The sequence below is a fragment of the Bison bison genome, unplaced genomic scaffold (genome assembly GCF_000754665.1).
Source record: "Bison bison bison isolate TAMUID 2011002044 unplaced genomic scaffold, Bison_UMD1.0 scf7180017864329, whole genome shotgun sequence".
In the NCBI taxonomy this organism is placed as follows: domain Eukaryota; kingdom Metazoa; phylum Chordata; class Mammalia; order Artiodactyla; family Bovidae; genus Bison; species Bison bison.
Genome location: NW_011494901.1, coordinates 5,704,863 through 5,724,919, shown reverse-complemented (window position 1 = coordinate 5,724,919; position 20,057 = coordinate 5,704,863). Strand labels below are relative to the sequence as shown.

At 38.6% G+C, this 20,057-nt stretch overlaps 1 long non-coding RNA gene across 1 annotated transcript in view; it reads right to left on the bottom strand.

The window, feature by feature from the left end:
• Nucleotides 1-7,066: 7,066 nt before the first annotated feature.
• The window catches only part of LOC104998442, a 37,591-nt gene continuing 24,600 nt past the window's right edge, over nt 7,067-20,057 (bottom strand). The window contains exons 2-4 of the long non-coding RNA XR_826459.1: nt 12,736-12,901; nt 7,712-7,815; nt 7,067-7,223 (exon numbers count right to left, since the gene is read on the bottom strand). This is a non-coding gene — a long non-coding RNA (uncharacterized LOC104998442). The remainder of the gene's footprint in view (nt 7,224-7,711; nt 7,816-12,735; nt 12,902-20,057) is intronic.

Below are 20,057 nucleotides of genomic sequence, written 5' to 3'. Positions count from 1 at the left end.
AAATATACTCTTGGTTTTTAAAGAGCACAGTAGAATATGAATGTGTTCATACTCTTTTAATGTAACTTGGTAAAGAGAAGTTCTCAATCTAATGGCTAATTTAATACCTAAAGATACAACAATAAAAGCATTCCATTAAACTGAGAAACAAGACAGGAATATGCCTGTCATTTAGTATCATTTTAGAAGAGCTTTGCAATTAAAATGGATAGAAAAGCAAAATAAAAGTTTAAGTATTGACTGTAACCCACCAGGCTCCTCTCTCCACGGGATTCTCCAGGCAAGAGTACTGGAATGGGTTGCCATTTCCTTCAGGGGATCTTCCCGACCCAGAGATCGAACCCGGGTTTCCCACATTCCAGGTAGACGCTTTAACCTTTGAGCCATCAGGGAAGCGAAACTACTAAGTTTCATGGGAAAGCCACTTGAATAATCGTGGTTGTTGTTGTTAGTCGCTAAGCCATGTCTGACTCTTTTGCAACCCCATAGACTGCGGCTCTCCAGGCTCCTCTGTCCGTGGGATTTCCCAGGCAAGAGTACTGGAGTGGGTTGCCACGTCCTTCTCCAGGGGATCTTCCTGACTCAGAGATCAAACTCGTGTCTTCTGCATTGGCAGGCAGATTCTTTACCACTTAGCCACCAGAGAGGCCCTCACTTGAACAATAAATATTTTAAAAACCATACTTTTTTTATATATCCTAAATAAACCACTAGAATAATTGAAGAGAACCACTCACAATAGTAATAAAGGGTAATAATGCTGAAAATAAATGATAAATAAAATAATGTTGAAAAGGTAATAATGCTGAAGATCCAGTAATCAAGTTAATAAGAATATACAGGATGGATATGAAGGAAATTATTAAAATTTTACTGAAGGACATAAAGAAAAACATGAATAAATTAAAAGATATATTATGTTTCCAGATAAAATTACCCAATACTGTAAAGATTTCCACCAAATTTATCTATGAACTCAAATTATTAATACAGCAAAATATCAATAGGTATCTCTAAGAGATTATATTTTCTAATTTTAAAAAATTTTGCTTGTATGATTTTTTTACTTTTTCTCTGATGAACATGTTACTTTTAAAACTTAAAACCAAAAATGCAGGCATATTTCTTAAGTATACCCACTGTCAAGTCAACATTACATCCTTGAGTTAATTTAAGCCTTTGCTTGAATCCCATCATATTTTGACCTAACTGCTCTTAGAATAATGAATCATGATTTTACTATAAATACATAAAGCTGCACTTTCTTTTGTCTCCAAACTACCTTCAGTATATGTTCCTTACCCTTACTTTGCCGAGTTGTTACTCACCTACTTCATTCCCTTCATGACACTGTAAATTTTTTATCACATCCCTCTCTACCTTCATCTTTCCAGATTGAGAACATTAAGTAGTCAGCCCATCCTCATAAAGAAGCACTCATTTGCTCCATCTCTGTTTTTACAGCATCATTAAAATGACCACATGGCCAGAACTGAGCAGTATATTCCCAATTTATTTTTCCCTTACTTCCACTGTGTAAGAATTATTCCCCCAAATGTAAAACATCATCCTCCATATAATTTATAAGAGTTTTGAGCCAAATATGTCTTCTGCACTATCCACTGGGAAAAGCGAATCTCTCTTTAGGTCAATTTCAGTGACAACATCTATATTACCATAGCTTTTTATTCCACGAATAGACATAGATTCGTCTAGACTAGGCAGATGTATCTGTATCCAAATTCACAAGGAAGGTCTTTTGTGAATCAATAAGTGAGATCCTAGTGTCATTTTTCTTGCTGTCAAAATGCCATAGTAAAGGGGAAAAGGTCCCAACCCAGCCTGTGTACATTGTTGGTTTTAGACTCTTTTCAGATTACTCTGTGTTGCCTGTGAGGTGGGGGGAGGGGCGCACTGCTCAGACACAAGCACACAGAAAGTCTGAACCGGTCTGATCGATGTGCAGAGCTGCCTGGAAGACGTGGGAGGTCTACCATTTGAATTTGGATGAAACAGCCTGGCAGCAGGCCGGAAAAGGGACAAGACCAGGTGGCAGACAAACACGTGGACCATTGAGGAAAGGAGTCCAAGGACATAGCTAGCTGGCTTGGCTGCTAATGGAGCAGGCGCACGAATTTAAGGGCCCCTGTAGGAAGGGCTAGTGGACAGCCATGAGCCACTGATGATCAGCAGGAGAATGCTCCCACAGACCAGTGACAAGTCCGCTCCAGTTAATGTCACATGGGAGGGGGATGTTGGTACTTCCTTTTTGCTTTTTTCTCACCCATACTGCCGCAGCCTCCCAATGAGTTCCATTCTTCTCCACTTCCTCTTACACATTGGTGTCAAAGTGATATGTTTAAATGAAGTTCTTATGTTATTACCTTTATAGTTTATTAGAAAAAAAAAAAAAAGTCATCTCTTGGACCCTCCTGCTTCCTCTGCAAGCCTTTCAGGATAGAGCAAAAATTCCATCACTTGACATATGAGGTCCTTCCAAACCAGGCTCAGCCTCTCACCCAAGACTCACACTATCCCAGCTCCCAAAGTCTCCCTTCACCTTTGCTGGGCATCCTTCTGCATGGAGTTTTTGGCTTCCCATCCCTGCTTGTACAAGTATCACCCACTCTTCTTTAAGACCCGCCCAGCATCCCCAACTGGGACTCAACAATCAAGTTTTTCTCTTTACCTTTCTATTCTTGAAGTGCTTTCAGTGAATCTCCATAAATTTTTTAGTACAGTAATAAAAAAAAAAGCACTTATAAAGTGTTCATTAAATATCTTGAGTATCTTGCTGAGTACTTGTCTTAATTAGAGATCCTCAGGTTGTGGGAAATGGAAGCTTGCTTGATCCAAAAAAAAAAAAAAAGGTGTGGGGGGTATTTATTATAAAACTCAAGGCACCCAGAGCAAGATATACAATCAAGCTTCCAGAGGGACTGAAAAGTGATCAGTAATAAGGAAATTTGTGCATGTGTCTGTCTCTCTGTCTCTTTCTCTCTCATTTTGCATCGCCTCTTCCTGTTTGCTGCCTACTACAATGGAGAGAGTTGGAAGATCTTCCTTCGACCCCCTACCAACCACTACAAAACAAAACTTGACTCCATTTCTATTCCAGACTGTTGACTGAATATTATTTATATATGCAGATCACTATGTATAAAAATAATTGTTGGAAAAAGAGCAAACATAGATCATCTGTATTAGGTAAGCATACTCTATTTAATCAAGTCTAAGATTCCACTGATTGTGAGAAACACCTCCATTTTAGGTATCATCGAGAAAGAAAACTAGAAGAGTGAAAAGGCAGCCTTGAAACTCAACATTAAAAAAACTAAGATCATGGCATCTGATCCCATCACTTCATGGCAAATATAAGGGGTAAAAATGGAAGCAGTGGCATATTGTATTTTCTTGATATCCAAAATTACTGTAGATGGTGACTGCAACAATGAAATTAAAAGACATTTGCTCCTTGGAAAGAAAGCTATGACAAACCTAGACACCATATTGAAAAGCAGAGACATTACTTTGCCAACAAATGTCCATATACAAAGCTATAGTTTTCCCAGTAGTCATGTACGAATGTGAGCATCAGACCATAAAGAAGGCTGAGTGCCAAAGAATTGATGCTTTCAAACCATGAAGCTGGAGAAGACTCTTGAGAGACCCCTGGACAGCAAGGAGATCAAACCAGTTGATCCTAAAGGAAATCAACCTTGAACACTCATTGGAAGGACTGCTGCTGAAGCTGAAGCTCCAATACTTTCGGCATCTGATGAGAAGAGCTGACTCATTTGAAAAGACCCTGATGCTGGGAAAGATTGAAGGCAAAAGGAGAAGGGGACGACAGAGGATGAGATGGTTAAATAGCATCACTGACTCAATGGATATGAATTTGCGCTAACTCCAGAGATAGTGGAGGACAGAGGAGCCTGGCGTGCCACAGTCCATAGGATAACAAAGAGTTGAACATGACTTAGCATCTGAACAACAACAAGAAGAAAGAAAAACAAAAAGGCTACCTTTTATTATTGCCAAGAAGCTGTCAACTGTAAGACACATTCTTATTTTTAGAAATGCTAAAATGTAAAACAATGATTCTTAATGAAATATATAGAAAACAAAGTGTAATCTTCCTTTGTATAGCACCTAAGACCTCAAAAGGAGAAGCTGTTTACACCACCTTCCAAGGAGATGGCCCAAACCACCAGTTAACTAATGCATAGGCTTCCCTAGTGGCTCAGACAGTAAAGAATCTGCCTGCAATGCAGGAGATTTGGGTTTGATCCCTGGGTCGGGAAGATCCCTAAGAGAAGGGAATGGCTACCCACTCCAGTATACCTGGCTGGAGAATTCCATGGACAGAGGAGCCAAGCAGGCTAGACTCCATGGAATCACAAAGAATCCAACACAACTGAGTGATAGGCTCCAAGTGGAGGACCCAGCAGCTGGAGATCATATCACAATCTGTCAGAAACTCATCCCAAAGATGTCTTCAATGACAGTCAGTCAGTCAGTAATTAAAGGCCTGTTCAGCTCAGTTCAGTCGCTCAGTGGTGTCCAACTCTTTGCGACTCCATGGACTATGGCACGCCAGGCTTCCCTGTTCATCACCAACTCCTGGAGCTTACTCAGACTCTTGTCCATTGAGTCAGTGATGCCATCCAATCATCCAATCCTCTGTTGTCCCCTTCTCCTCCTGCCTTCAATCCTTCCCAGCATCAGGGTCTTTTCTAATGAGTCAGTTCTTCACATCAGGTGGCCAAAGTATTGGAGTTTCAGCTTCAGCATCTGTCCTTCCAATGAATATTCAGGACTGATTTCCTTTAGGATGGACTGGTTGGATCTCCTTGCAGGCCAAGGGACTCTCAAGAGTCTTCTCCAACACCACAGATCAAAAGCATCAATTCTTTGGTGCTCAGCTTTCTTTATAGTTCAACTCTCACATCATGTACTCCTGGAAAAACCAAAACTTGAACTAGATGGACCTTTGTTGGCAAAAGTAATGTCTCTCGGTTTTTTAATATGCTATCTAGGTTGGTCATAACTTTTCTTCCAAAGAGCAAGTGTCTTTTAATTTCATGGCTGCAGTCACCATCTGCAGTGATTCTGGAGCCCCAAAAAATGAAGTCTGTCACTGTTTCCATTGCTTCCCCACCTATTTGCCATGAAGTGATGGGACCAGACGCCATGATCTTAGTTTTCTGAATGTTGAGTTTTAACCCATGAACAGTATGAAAATTGTCAGACTTCTTAATTTTTGCCCCTCTAGTAGAATGATGGAAACAACATACAATTTACCATCATTTTATAAAGTTTAAACAATATGAATAATAAATTATATAAGTTGTATATACTTGTGCAAAAAACACAAAGCCCAGGATTGTAATTATATCTAAAAAGAGCAAAGTAATTGGATTATATTATGTAATATGCTACAGGGACTTCCCTGGTAGTCCAATGGATAAGACTCCATACTTCCATTACAGAGGATGCAAGTTTGATCCCTGATCAGGGAAGTAAGATCTCACATGCCACACCATGCAGCCAAAAAAATAATGATAATAAGACATATATAATGTACATACAATATACATACATTTTATATATTTTTACTATTCAAATAACATAATAAAATACTATTTTAATTGCTTTATTCTCTATTCTCACAACATTGAAACAATGACTGCAAATACCTTTAAAATTGCATTCTTACAGCCTTATTATCCACAGAAAAAAAAGAAAAGAAAAGATAGCTCTTCTCTTCTTGCTCCAGATAGAAAAAAATCTCAGAAAAGGAGTCTAATTGACCTAAATTAGATCATGTGTTCAGCTCTGAACCAATTACTGCAGCCAGGAGTGATAAATACAGTGACTGGTCTGTCCTGGGTCGACCTCTGTGGTCAGAGAGATAGGATCTGTTGCCATAAAGGATAGGGTGGTGGCCAAGGAGCATGAAAAGGCAAAACATGACACAAACTGCAAATTTAGATCAACTTCTAAAAACCATACAAACAATGGGTAACAGAGCTGCCATTCAAACCCAGATCTGCATAACTCTGGGGCCTGGGCATTAACTATTTCGATTCTAGCTTCTGCTGGATTAGAATATTATGAGTTTTCTCTAGTGTTATGCCAGGATTTTCTTAAAGGCTGGGACCCTGTCATGTTTGCCTTTCTCTTCAGGTCCTAGAAATACTACCTGGTACTTTTTAGGTGTTTTGGGAATTGAGTCTCCAAACTACAGACTGCTTACTTGAACATATTCTTATGTCAACCTGGATGTGACCATTTCTGAGACCAGCTGTGTAGGCCTTGTGCTCAGAAGAGAACAGATGGGGATCTGAAGAGTGGGCAAGGGTGGAACATTTTAATTTCAAGAACATTTTAGCGCCACAAAAGTAAAAAGGGAAATAGAAATACTAGAAATGTTATATTCAAAGTAAAGTTGCCTGATGATCAAAAGTGAACAGAAGAAGAGTAGCAAGGGGACTTCCTTGGTGGTCCGGTGGTTAAGAATTCATCCGCCAATGCAGGGGACACAGGTTTGATCCCTGGGCCAGGAAGATTCCACGTGCCTCGGAGAAGTTAAGCCCATGACCCACAACTACTGAGCCCACACGCTGCAAGTACTGAAGCCTCACGCCCTCGAGCCCATGTTCCACAAGATAAGCCACAGCGATGAGAGGCCCACGCACAGCAACTAGAGTGTAGCCCCTCTCACCACAACTAGGGGAAGCAACGGAGACCGAGTGCAGCCAAAACTAAATACATTTTTCAAAATTTAATACAAAAGTAGAGTGGAAAGGACCAGCTAGCCTATATTTTTCTTACTGAGAAAAAGATGATTGTCTAGATTTGTTACTTCTATTACATTTTTTTTTTTTATAAATACTTTAGGAAGAAAAACGGCTTTGGGTGGGGCCAACAGGGACTTTAATGCATGATTACAATTATTGCAACAAAAATGTGCTCATGAGATTACTTGCAAACTTAAACATCAATAATCACGGTGTAAATGCATGCATGAAGTGTCTTGGCAATAATTACCAGTTTTCTGTCTCTTTCCACTTTCCCCAGCTCTGGTGATGTGAAGGTATTGTTCAAGAAATGATCTTTATCTTCTTTTATTTTCATGTGGTCATGGCTGGTTTTCATCTTTTTATTCCACAGAATCATGTCTTTCCCTGGTACTTGTCTTTTATGTTTCTTTGTGAAGCCTAAAATAAAACAAAGAAAGAGATCATTTCTTTGTTAAGTATAATCTTATTTCTCACTATTCATTTTGTCTTACTTTGGAATGCTTCTAGTCTCCACTGGACTTTGGATCTACATATTTAAACTTTTATTTTCATTTTAGTCTTTCAATCCTTTTGTTCTCCTTTCTTTGTTTCACACACAAAAAAGTACATTTCATTTTAAATGACTCACCATTGTATTGTTTCCTTGGCTTTCATAGCCATTAAGTTGAATATAGTCTATTAATTTAGAGTGGTGTTATGCTGTCTTGGCTCAGGCTGCTTCTAATTTTGCTGAAGGATTTGTATGTGGCTGCAATTAATTTATTTTTAAATATTTTCTTTCTTTCCCTCTGTCCTCTTTTTGGTATTATCCAATCTGATACCCACCAGAGCATTATACTCTGATCCAAATTGTGCCCCATTTCAAATTTCAACTTTTTCAGTTTTTCCCTTCCTATTAGACTCACTTGGCTTCTAATTCCAATCCAGCTACCCACAGGATTGCTTCACCGGAGGCATTAACACTGATGTTTATTCAGGTGATTTTGAAGTGAGTTTTACGCTGCATATACTAGGGAAAAGAAGAAGGGAGAAAAGTAGAGAAATTGAAAATAATAATTGTTTCAGTCTTGAAACTAAATATTCCCTTTTGACTATGTACAATGTTAGGATTTTTGTGGGCCCTTATTTAATCATCCCATTGCTTTGCCTGTATGGACTTGAGAGGAGAGTAGACTCAAAATAGCAGTAGAAGAATTAAGAACCCTGATTCAAGACCTCTTGGCCCCTTGCCCTAATCCTCCTCCCTTACCTCTTACTTAGCAAATATTAGATCCAAATCTGTCCTTCTTCTTTGAGCAAAAGAAAGAAGTATGCTTTCACCATCTTCTTCTCTAGTCTAACTGATGTAAGCAAAAAAACAAGTATGGTCTAGCTGGGCTTTGGAAACTTTTCAAAGATGGCATTACAACCATGCCACAAGGGCAAGGTCTTAACACACTTAACTCGTGGAAAGCCTTGGCGCAAGGAGCTAAGGCTAGAGGTTTGGTCGAATTCATTAAATCTCCAAACTGCAGATTGCTTATTCAAACATATTCTTATATCAACACATGTTGGAGACCAGTTGTGTGGGTCTAGTACTCACAAGAGAGCAGATGGGAAGGAGAGCCCATCCCACGGAATATCAGAAGGGTAGGTCCTGGGGCATTCACCCACCCCTGCCTTGGTCTCTTCTGGGCTGTCCACCACATGTGAGAGTCATGTGACTAAAGCCACAGGCAAAATGAGTTTGCCTCCCAGAATGAGTTCTGCGGCCTCAGTTCTAAAGATCTGAAGCATTGCATTGCTAACTACAATGCAGTGCCATGCCTTCTCAGCTTCAGGTATCAGACTCATAGCAAATTTGAGGTGAAAATCACCAAGAAACTGTCTTGTTGCATGTCTTGTGGAGACATAGGAAGGCCTATGGAAAAACAAAAGACATGCCATCACAGAGAAGCTGGGTCCCATCTCAAGAGCTCTGGCTCTGCGGCCCTGGTAGACTGGCAGGACCTATCTTGATGGCCATCAGACTTCACTGAGGTTGAATTAGGCTGTTGCCCGCAGGGTCTGTCCCTTAGTTACAGGAGTTTTCACTGTCACCCCCACCATGACTCACCAACACAAGCCTGCAAATCCTAGGGGCAGGACCAAATCTCACAGAGAACTGTGAATGTGTCCCTAAGTCTCTTCCATGCAAAGCTAGTACTTCCTGTTGGTTAGAGTCTACGCTGATGAGTCCAGAGCTTGGGCAATACATGAACCAGTTTCTCACAGGGGAAAATTCTACTCCATAGTCAGAAACTAAACCTGTAAGTCTAGCCAGACAGTTTGCAACTATGAACTTAATGAAATTAGTCAATTTTCTATTCAGTTTTTCTACTGTGTTAGTGAATGAACACATCACTTTACACTACATCAGAATCAGTGTCTAAAGAAGTCAGTGACTGGAACAAAGTAGCCAGGGGCTATCAGGGGAGAACAAGATAGAAAAAAATTTCATCTGAAAAAGCAGAAAAATTAAAAGTAACAAAATCTGAAAAGCCTCCTATAATTACAGCAAGCCAGACACAGGTGTATTCAAAGTTCTGTATTCTATAGCTGCAAAGGAAAACTGATGTATTCTTGGGAGCTTCTGAATTTAGGGATAAGAAATTGAATTAAAGAAATACCAAAAGCCATTGCTAGAGGTGATGCTAAAGATAGTAGGAGAAGCTAAATCTCAACTCTTCTCACTAAAAAAATCTCCCTTGAAACAAGCTCAGGACATCCTCACACTAATAAAGGAAGTGAGATACATGAGAGAAACTACCAGTGAATTGAGACTAAGATAAGGAGGGGTGGTCTGAGAAAAGAAAGTTGTCTTAGTCACTATGATGGAAGCATGTATTAGTACATTTCTGAAAAGCAGTGGGGCGACATAGTTGTCAAAATCCTTCAAAATATGTATCACCTTTGACTTACTAACCTTACTTACAGGCATCTACCCTAAGAAAACAATTTAAAAGGCGGAGAATAGGCCTGTCACAGAATTATTTATAATCCTGAATATTCACTGGAAGGACTGATGCTGAAGCTGAAACTCCAATACTTTGGCCACCTGATGTGAAGAACTGACTCATTTGAAAAAACCCTGATGATTGAAGGTGGGCAAAGGGGATGACAGAGGATGAGATGGTTGGATGGCATCACCGACTCAATGGACATGAGTCTGAGTAAACTCCAGGAGTTGATGGACAGGGAGGCCTGGCGTGCTGCAGTCCATGGGGTTGCAAAGAGTCGGACACGACTGAGTGACTGAACTGAACTGAGACGTCTAAGAAGACAATAGGACAATACCCACTATAGAAAATTATGCAATTATTTAAGTTGCACTTTTGAGATAAATCAGTAATATGAGAACATGCTCAGAATATATTAGTTAATAGATGCAACATGACATAAGTAGAATTATCTTAGATTTGTTTATGAATATTTTTGAAAGGAAATACAATATTACCAATGGTTCTTCCTCAATTGTAGATTCATATTACCAAATTTTCTGCAACAAACCAGTATTACTTTTACAATCACCATAAAAGGTTTTTTTTGAAATAAAATTTTAAAGTTTATGCCACAATGTTGGAGAGAGGGAAGAGAATAATACAACACTATATAAGAAAAAAGGGTCTGAAAGGAAACATTTAAAATATTAAGCTGTTAACTTTATTGTTTTAGATTGTTACAAAAATTTTTTTCTACTTTTTGGTATTTTTATATTTTTCTTTAAGGAAAATGAGTCTTTTTTTAAACTGGAAGTAATGTTTCTAAATTTTCTCATTAAGGATAATGTAAAGGACTTCTTTCTATTTGGTCTTTTATTGAAAGATGTAATGAGAGAAACTTTTCACGTTGCTTTTAAAATTGGCCACCAGACCCAAAAAGTAAACCATTTGTTTGTGTCTCTGCCAAGTTCAGAGTGTTTAATAAATTCATTACAAAAATTTTATTATCAAGTTTGCCTTGTATTACTAAGTGAATACATTCAAGCATTTCATAAGCAAATCATATCTATTGTACAATGCAATGGTTTTAAAATATACCTCAAATTATAAATATTTATAACCAGTAATCATTCCCTATGGTCTTCTTTTTAAGCTACCATATATACACCTCATAACTAAATTAGTGGCACAATATTTAAAATAATCACAAATCTGCATGATTTCTGAGAGAGGCAAGAAAGGAAGGAAAGCAAATATAAGGCACAGTCATTTCCTCAGTATCCATGGAAACTGGTTCAAGGAACCCCTTCAGATACCAAAACCCCTGGATGCTCAAGTCTCTTACCTAAAATGGTGTATTATTTGCTTATAACCTACATTTGTTGTTATTCAGTCACTTAGTTGTGTCCAGCTATTTGTGACCCAATGGACTGCAGCACACCAGGCTTCCCTGCTCTTCACTACCTACTGTAGTTTGCTCAGACTCATGTCCAATGAATCAGTGATGCCATCCAACCATCTCATCCTCTGTCACCCCCTTCTCCTCCTGCCCTCAATCTTTCCCAGTATCAGGGTCTTTTCCAATGAGTCAGTTCTTCGCCTCAGGTGGCCAAATTTGAGCTTCAGCATCAGTCCTTCCAATGAGTATTCAGGACTGATTTCCTTTAGGATGAACTGGTTGGATCTCCTTGCTGTCTAAGAGACTCTCAAGAGTCTTCTCCAGCACTACAGTGTGAAAGTAACAATTCTTCATCACTATAACCTACATATATCCTCTTGTATGATTTAAATCATCTCTAGATGACTTATAATACTTAATAAGTATAAATGCAATGTAAATAGTATTATAGATACAAAGTACTTGCTATGTAAGTAGTTGCAAATACTGTGTAAATAGTTGCCAGTGTGTGGCAAATTCAAGTTTTGCCTTTTGAAACTTTCTGGGATTTATTTGATCTTTTTCTGTTTTTGATCTACAATTGGTTGACTCCATGGATGCAGAGCCCAAAGATACAGAGGACTGACTATAGTCTGTCACTGTCTCTTACTGAGTGAGCTGACCACAGCCTCACCAAGATACGCAACTGGTTTCTTCTTTATGCAGGAATCTCCAGAGAGATCTCATGGAACCCCTGTATCTATGAACAGTCCATTGTGGGAGCAGGGCAGAGAATTCATCCACCATGTTCTTTCTGTCTACTGTCTCTACTAGACCAAAGGTTCCTCTACACTTCTGGGTATGTAAACTCCCTACACTTCTGGTGTATTAGTGTTACTCAACCTCTCTAATTAGCCCCTTGCATAGTCAGATCCCATGCCACTTTCCAACAGTTCTTCTGAGCTTGGACTTGGTAGAAAGGCACGGTTGCTGCTGTTCCTGCCCGGTGAGCATAGTGGAGTCATATACAGGTAGAGCCCTGATGCTGGAAAGGCTGGGACAGCTGTCAGTGTTAAAGAGAATGATGATGGCCAAGGGTTCTCCACTGAGCAAATAGCCAGGGCCCAGAAGGTGGAGTCAAGCACATCTGAAGATGTCCATTAACTTGGACCTCACAGTCCTAAATCTAATGTTTGCACAGCACCCTTCCTATTATCTTGACAATTAGGTAACAGAGAATTGACTCATTCCCCCCACTGCTATTAAGAAACAGCTACTTCTTTCCTTTTATCACCATTCTTAATCTTGAGTTACTCCATCTGGTTTGCATTTCTTCCCAGAAAGCTCTTGATGCCCTTATTTCCAAACTCTTCTCTGTACATGAAGCTATTTCTTTCCCACCAATTTTTGTAATCCCTGCTGGAAAATACACCCAGAGCCCCTGGGCTTCTGCCCATTCTGCTTTTCATTACTGCAATTGCAATGTGGTTAAACCAGTAATGTGGAAACCATGTGTGCACATTTGCATTGTATTCTACTCCAACATTTGATAAGAGAAGGTTTAACAAACACATGGGCACACGTGACTCACGCTTCTCTTCTGGGCAGTGCAGTGTTTGAATGAAGACATGATGACATCTCTGGGACAGGAGGAACAGAGCAGAAATGCCTGGGTCTGCAGTATAAGCTTTCCAATTTCAAAATGGAAAATATTTCAAAAATATTTCACTAAACCCTTGCGTGCAGGTGACAAAAACCTTATGAGAAACATGCAAAATTTAAAAAAACAGGCCATTAATAAATAAAAACATTTTTCCCACAGACAAACCAGCCTTTGAGTCCTTTATCCAAGGCCCTCTTTTGACATTTCCAGGATTCCTGTATTTATATTCAAGCTGATCGAACAAATCATCCCCAAGTTACCACACAATCACTTTTTGTGGGTTTTCTTCTTTCCTCTTGATTAGTTTTTCTCTTCAGACCTTTGGCTGGCTGTTTTGCTACTGTTACCAGGGCTGAAGTTCCCACTGCAGTTAACAGAAGGATGAGTAGTAATGCTGTGTTCTCAACTTTTTTTCACTGTGAGCAGGAAAGGACCATTTAGAGATTGATCTCCCCATCAGAGAACCATGTCACCCAATCTCTCTGCTCTGCAACTTACCACAAGATTGATGGTAAATATAATATATATGAAAATGAAGGAGGAAATGCATGCAAAGCTCAAGTGGTGGTGCAGGGTGTTGGAAACGACGTTGTGTGGTACATCATTTCATTGGAATTTCTCGTTTTCAGGACATTGACTCTAAAATTACTATAGTCATAGTGTTTAATGTTCCTGTGTTAGGATTCCAGAGTTTTTTAAAAAATGATTTGAAGTCAGAAAAGCAAAACTGACTTATTTGGACTGAGACTGTAGTGTGACCAAAAAATCGCAAGAAAATAAGAAAAGGTATAAACATACACACACTTACAGTCAGCTTAATACTCTATTTGTAGAACATCAAGGAGGGTGTCAGCAAAAGAACAAACAGCATAATAGTAAACTTATGAAGCTTAAGTTCAAAGGCCTTGGGAAAGGACCTAGCAACATGGTCAGAGGTTTTTGTAAAATTTGCAAAAATAAGTTATTTTAACCAAGATGATTAAGAATGCTCTCTCTCTCTCCAATTTCCCCACTGTATTAAAGAAAAAAAGAGAGAAGGCCCAAATGAGCACAATGAGAAATGAAAGATGAGAAATAATAACCAATACCAGAGAAATTCAAAAAAACTCAAGAGAATACTATGAACAGTTATATGCCAACAAACCCGACGATGTAGAAGAAATGGACAAATTTCTAGTAACATTCAATCAGCCAAGACTGATTCAAGAAGAAAGAGAGAATTTGAACAGCCCAATCTCTAGAAATAAAATTAAATTTTTAATTAAAAAACAAACAAACAAAAACGCCCAACCAACAGAAGTCCAGGACCAGATAGCTTCAGAGGGAAATTCTATCAAACATATTAGGTTGGTGCAAAAGTAATTGTAATTTTGCACTGTTGAATTTTACTGCTTGATACTGAAATACAGTCTTTAGATGTGGTTATGTTATACATCATTTTAATGTGCATTTCTCAATTTTTTTTTTTGCTAAGGATATTACTTGTGGTTTATTTTATATTTATTTTAGACTATGGAAATAACATTAGACAAAAAGCAGATTCAAGTGATTTTCTTACTCAAGTTAAAAATAGATTGTAAAGCAATGGAGACAACTCGCAACATCAACAATGCATTTGGCCCAGGAACTGTTACTGAACATACACTGCAGCCGTGGTTTAAGATGTTTTGCAAAGGAGGCAAGAGCCTTGACGGTGAGGAGTGGCTGACTATCGGAAGTCGACGATGCTCAATTGAGAGGATCATCAAAGCTGATCCTCTTACAACTACACAAGAAGCTGCCAAAGACCTCAACATCAACAACAACAACAACAACAACAACAACCTCAACATCAACCAGTCTACAGTTGTCTGGCACTTGAAGCAAATTGGAAAGGTGAAAAAGCTCAAGAAGCAGGTACCTCATGAGCTGACCACAAAAAAAAAAAATCATTTTGAAGTGTCATCTTCTCTTATTCTACACAATAACAATGATTTCTCAATGAAACGGATTTTATACCACAACCAGCAATGACTAGCTCAGTGGCTGGACTGAGAAGAAGCTCCAAAACACTTCCCAAAGCCAAACTTGTGCCCAAAAGATGTCATGGTCACTGTTCAGTGGTCTGCTGCCCATCTGACCCACCACAGCTTTCTGAATTCCAGAGAAACCATTACATCTGAGATGTATGCTCAGTGAGTTGATGAGATGCACCAAAAACTGCAAGGCCTAGAGCAGGCATTGATCAAGAGTTTAGTTCAGTTGCTTAGTCATGTCCAACTCTTTGCGACCCCATGGACTGCAGCACACCAGGCTTCCCCGTCCATCACCAACTCCCAGAGCTTGCTCAAACTCATGTCCATCGAGTCAGTGATACCATCCAACCATCTCATCCTCTGCCGTTCCCTTCTCCTCCCGCCTTCAATCTTTCCCAGGTCAAAAGCATCAGTTCTTTGGTGCTCGGCTTTCTTTATAGTTCAACTCTCACATCCATACATGAGTACTGGAAAAGCCATAGCTTTGACTAGACAGACCAAAGTGATGTCTCTGCTTTTTAATATGCTGTCTAGTTTGGTCATAGATTTCTTCCAAGGAGCAAGTGTCTTTTAATCTCATGGCTGCAGTCACCATCTTCAGTGATTTTGGAGCCCCAAAAAATAAAGCTTCTCACTGTTTCCCCATTGATTTTCCATGAAGTGTTGGGACCAGATGCCATGATCTTCATTTTCTGAATGTTGAGCGTTAAGCCAACTTTTCACTCTCCTCTTTCACTTTCATCAAGAGACTCTTTAGTTCTTCTTCGCTTTCTGTCATAAGGGTGGTGTCATCTGCATATCTGAAGTTATTGATATTTCTCCCGGCAATCTTGATTCCAGATTGTGCTTCATCCAACCAGGCATTTTGCATGTGTACTCTGCATACAAGTTAAACAAGCAGGGTGACAATATACAGCCTTGACGTACTCCTTGCCCAATTTGGAACCAGTCTGTTGTTCCATGTCCAGTTCTAACTGTTGCTTCTTGACCTGCATATGGATTTCTCAGGAGGCAGATCAGGTGGTCTGGTATTCCCATCTCTTTAAGAATTTTCCACAGTGTGTTGGGGTCCACACAGTCAAAGGAGTTGGCATAGTCAATAAGGCAGAAATAGATGTTTTTCTGGAACTCTCTTGTTTTTTTGATGATCCAGTAGATGTTGGCAATTTGATCTCTGGTTCCTCTGCCTTTTCTAAATCCAGCTTGAACATCTGGAATTTCACAGTTCCTGTATTGCTGAAGCCTAGCTTGGAGAAATTTGAGTACTGATCAGCAGAATGGGCCCAATTCTCCACGACAATGCCCAACAACATGTAACACAACCAACGCTTCAAAAGTTGAACAAACTGGGCTACAAGATTTGCATCATCTGCCATATTCACCTGACCTCTCACCAACTGACTACCACTGCTTCAAGCATCTCGACAACTTTTTACAGGGAAAACGCTTCATAACCACAGGAGGCAGAAAATGCTTTCTAAGAATTCATTCAATCCTGAAGCACTGATTTTTATGCTACAGGAATAAACAAACTTATTTCTCATTGGCAAAAATGTGTTGATTGTAATGGTTCCTATTTTGATTAATAAACATATTCTTGAACCTAGTTATAATGATTAAAAATTCACAGTCTGAAACTGCAATTACATTTTCATCAACTTAATATAAAGAACTAATACCTCTCCTTCCCAAACTATTCCAAAAAAAAAGAAAGAAACAGGAGGAAACACTCCAAAATTCATCCTATAAGGCCACCATTATCCTGATTCTGAAACCAGGTTAAAACACTACAAAGAAAGAAAATCAAAGGCCAATATCTTTGATGAATATCGATGCAAAAATCCTCAACCAAATAATAGCAAACTGAATCCAACAATGTATAAAAAGGGCCATACACCACAGTCATGTTGGATTTACTCCAGTGTCACAAAGATGGTTCAATGTATGCAGATCAATCAATGTGATATACCACATTAACAAAAGGAGAGAAAAAAAAATCACATGATCATCTTAATAGATGCAGAAAAAGCATTTGACAAAATTCAACATCCACTCATTCATCCCTGGACTGGGACTATTACAACCCACTCCAGTATCCTTGCCTGGAGAATTCCACAAGCAGAGGAGCCTGGTGGACTATAATTCATAGAGTTGCACAGAGATGGACATGACTGAGCAACTAACACTTTAACATCCACTCATGATAAAAACTCTTATCAAAGTGAGTGCAGAGGAAACATATGTCAACATAATAAAGGCCACTTACAACAAACCTATAGCCAACACCATACACAATGGTGAGAAGCTGAAAGCTTTCCCACTAAATTCAGGAATACAACAAGAATATCTACTCTCACTACTTCTGCTTAACATAGTATTGGAAGTCCTAGGTATAGACAAGAAAAAGAATTTAAATATTCAAATTGGAATGGAAGAGGTAAAACTATCACTATCTAGAGATGGCATAATACTTGATATATAAAACCTTAAAATTTTAATCCCAAAACTATTAGAACTAATAAATGAGTTAGGCAAGGTTGCAGGATGCAAGATTAATATATAGAAATCTGCAGCATTTCTATACAATAACACTGAAATATCAGAAACCAAAAAACAAAAAAAAAACAACATTTAAAATTGCATCAAAAAGAATAAAATAATAGGAATAAACTTAACCAAGGAGATAGAAGATCTATAATCTGAAAACTATAAAGCACTGACTAAGGAAGTTGAAGGTGATAGAAAGAAATGGAAAGATATCCTGTGTTCTTAGATTGGAATAATTTTAATATTATTAAAATGAACATAACACTTGGCTGAGTCCCTTTGCTGTCCACCTGAAACTATCACAATATTGTTAATCGCCTATACTCCAATATAAAACAAAATGTTTAACAAAATAAATTTACCCATCTATAGTGGAAAAAAAATTTACACATACTACTGAAGGTAATCTACAGATTCAATGCAATCCCTATCAAAATAACAACATCATTTTTCACAGAGCTAGAACAAATAATTTAAGATTTGTATGGGATTACAGAAGACCCCAAATAGCCAAAACAATCTTGAGAAAGAAGAATGGACCTGAAGGAACCATATTGCCTGACTTCAGACTATACGATAAAGCTACAGTCATCAGAATAATATGGTCCTGGCACAAAAACAGACATGTAGGTCAATGGCACAAAGTAGAAGAGTCCAAAGATAAATTCATGCATTTACGGTCAATTAATATATTACAAAGGAGGCAATAATACACAATGGAGAAAAAAAAGTCTCTTCAATAAGTGGTGCTGGTAAAACCAGACAGCTACATGTAAAAGAATGAAATTGGAACAGTCTCTACCACAATATACAAAATTAATCTCAAAAATGGATTAAAGACCTAAATATAAGACTGGAAACTATAAGACTACCAGAGAAAAACAAAATGGAACTCTCTTTGACATAAACTGCAGAATATTTTTTTGGATCAGTCTCCTAAAGTAAAGAAAATAAAAGCAAAAATAAACAAATGGGATCTACTTAAAAGCTTTTGCACAGCAAAGGAAACCATTGATTTAAAAAAAAGAAAACCTATGGACTGGGAGAAAGTATTTGCAAATGATGTGACTGACAAGGGATTAATATCTAAAATATAGAAACAGCTCATACAACTCAATATCAAAGGGAAAAAACAAATAATCTAATCAAAAATTAGCAAAAGACTTAAATAATAAACATTTTCCAAGATGCTCAAAGTCACTAGGTTATTAGAGAAATGCAAATCAAAACAACAGTGAGATATTACCTCACACCTGTCAGAATGACCATCATCAAAAAGTCTACAAATAACAAATGTTGGTGAGGATGTGGCAAAAGGAGAGCTCTTGTACACTGTTGGTGAGAATGTAAAATGGTACATCTACCACCTGCAATGCCCAAGATACAGTTCAATTCCTTGGTCAGGAAGACCTACCAGAGAAGGAAATGGAAACCCCCTCCAGTATTCTTGCCTGGGAAATCCCATGGACAGAGGAGCCTGGCAGGGTACAATCCATGGGGTCACAAAAGTTGGATACAACTGAGCAACTAAACCATCACCATTGTGGAAAACAGTATGGAGTTTCCTCAAAAAACTAAACATAGAACCACCATATGACCCAGCAATTCCACTCTTGGGCATATATCTGGAAAAGATGAAAGCTCTAATTTAAAAAGAATTAGCACCCCAATGTTCATAGCAATGCTATTCACCGTGGCCAAAACATGGAAGCAACCCAAGAGCTCTTTAACAGATGAATGGATAAAGAAGATGCAGTACATTACATATATGCAACAGAATACTATTTTTGTTGTTCAGTCACTAAGTCATATCTGATTCTTTGCAACCCCATGAACTGTAGCCCTCCAGGCTCCTTTGTCAACGGGATTTCCTAGGCAAGAAATACGGAAATGGATTGCCATTTCCTTCTCCACAGGATCTTCCTGACCCAGGAATTGAACCCACATCTCCTGCATTGCAAGCAGATTTTTCACCACTGAGCCACCTTGGAAACCCCTAGATACTATTATAGATTATTTAGCTATGTAAGAACCACAAAAAATTCAGAAGAAATATGGTAGATTTGGAAGAAATATTAGTAACAAGCATAGCAAATGGTAATTATTTTTAATATGTAGGTAGGGTTAAGAAAAACAACAGAATGGGAAAGACTAGAGATCTCTTCAAGAAAATTAGAGATACCAAGGGAACATTTCATGCAAAGATGGGCTCGATAAAGGACAGAAATGGTATGGACCTAACAGAAGCAAAAGATATTAAGAAAAGGTGGCAAGAATACACAGAAGAGCTGTACAAAAAAGATCTTCATGACCCAGATAATCATGATGGTATGATCACTCACCTAGAGCCAGACATCTTGGAATGTGAAGTCAAGTGGGCCTTAGAAAGCATCACTACAAACAAAGCTAGTGGAGGTGATGGAATTCCAGTTGAAATCCTGAAATGATGCTGTGAAAGTGCTGCATTTAATATGCCAGCAAATTTGGAAAACTCAGCAGTGGCCACAGGACTGGAAAAGGTCAGTTTTCATTCCAATCCCAAAGAAAGGCAATGCCAAAGAATGCTCAAACTACCACACAATTGCACTCATCTCACATGCTAGTAAAGTAATGCTCAAAATTCTCCAAGCCAGGCTTCAGCAATACATGAACCATGAACTTCCAGATGTTCAAGCTGGTTTTAGAAAA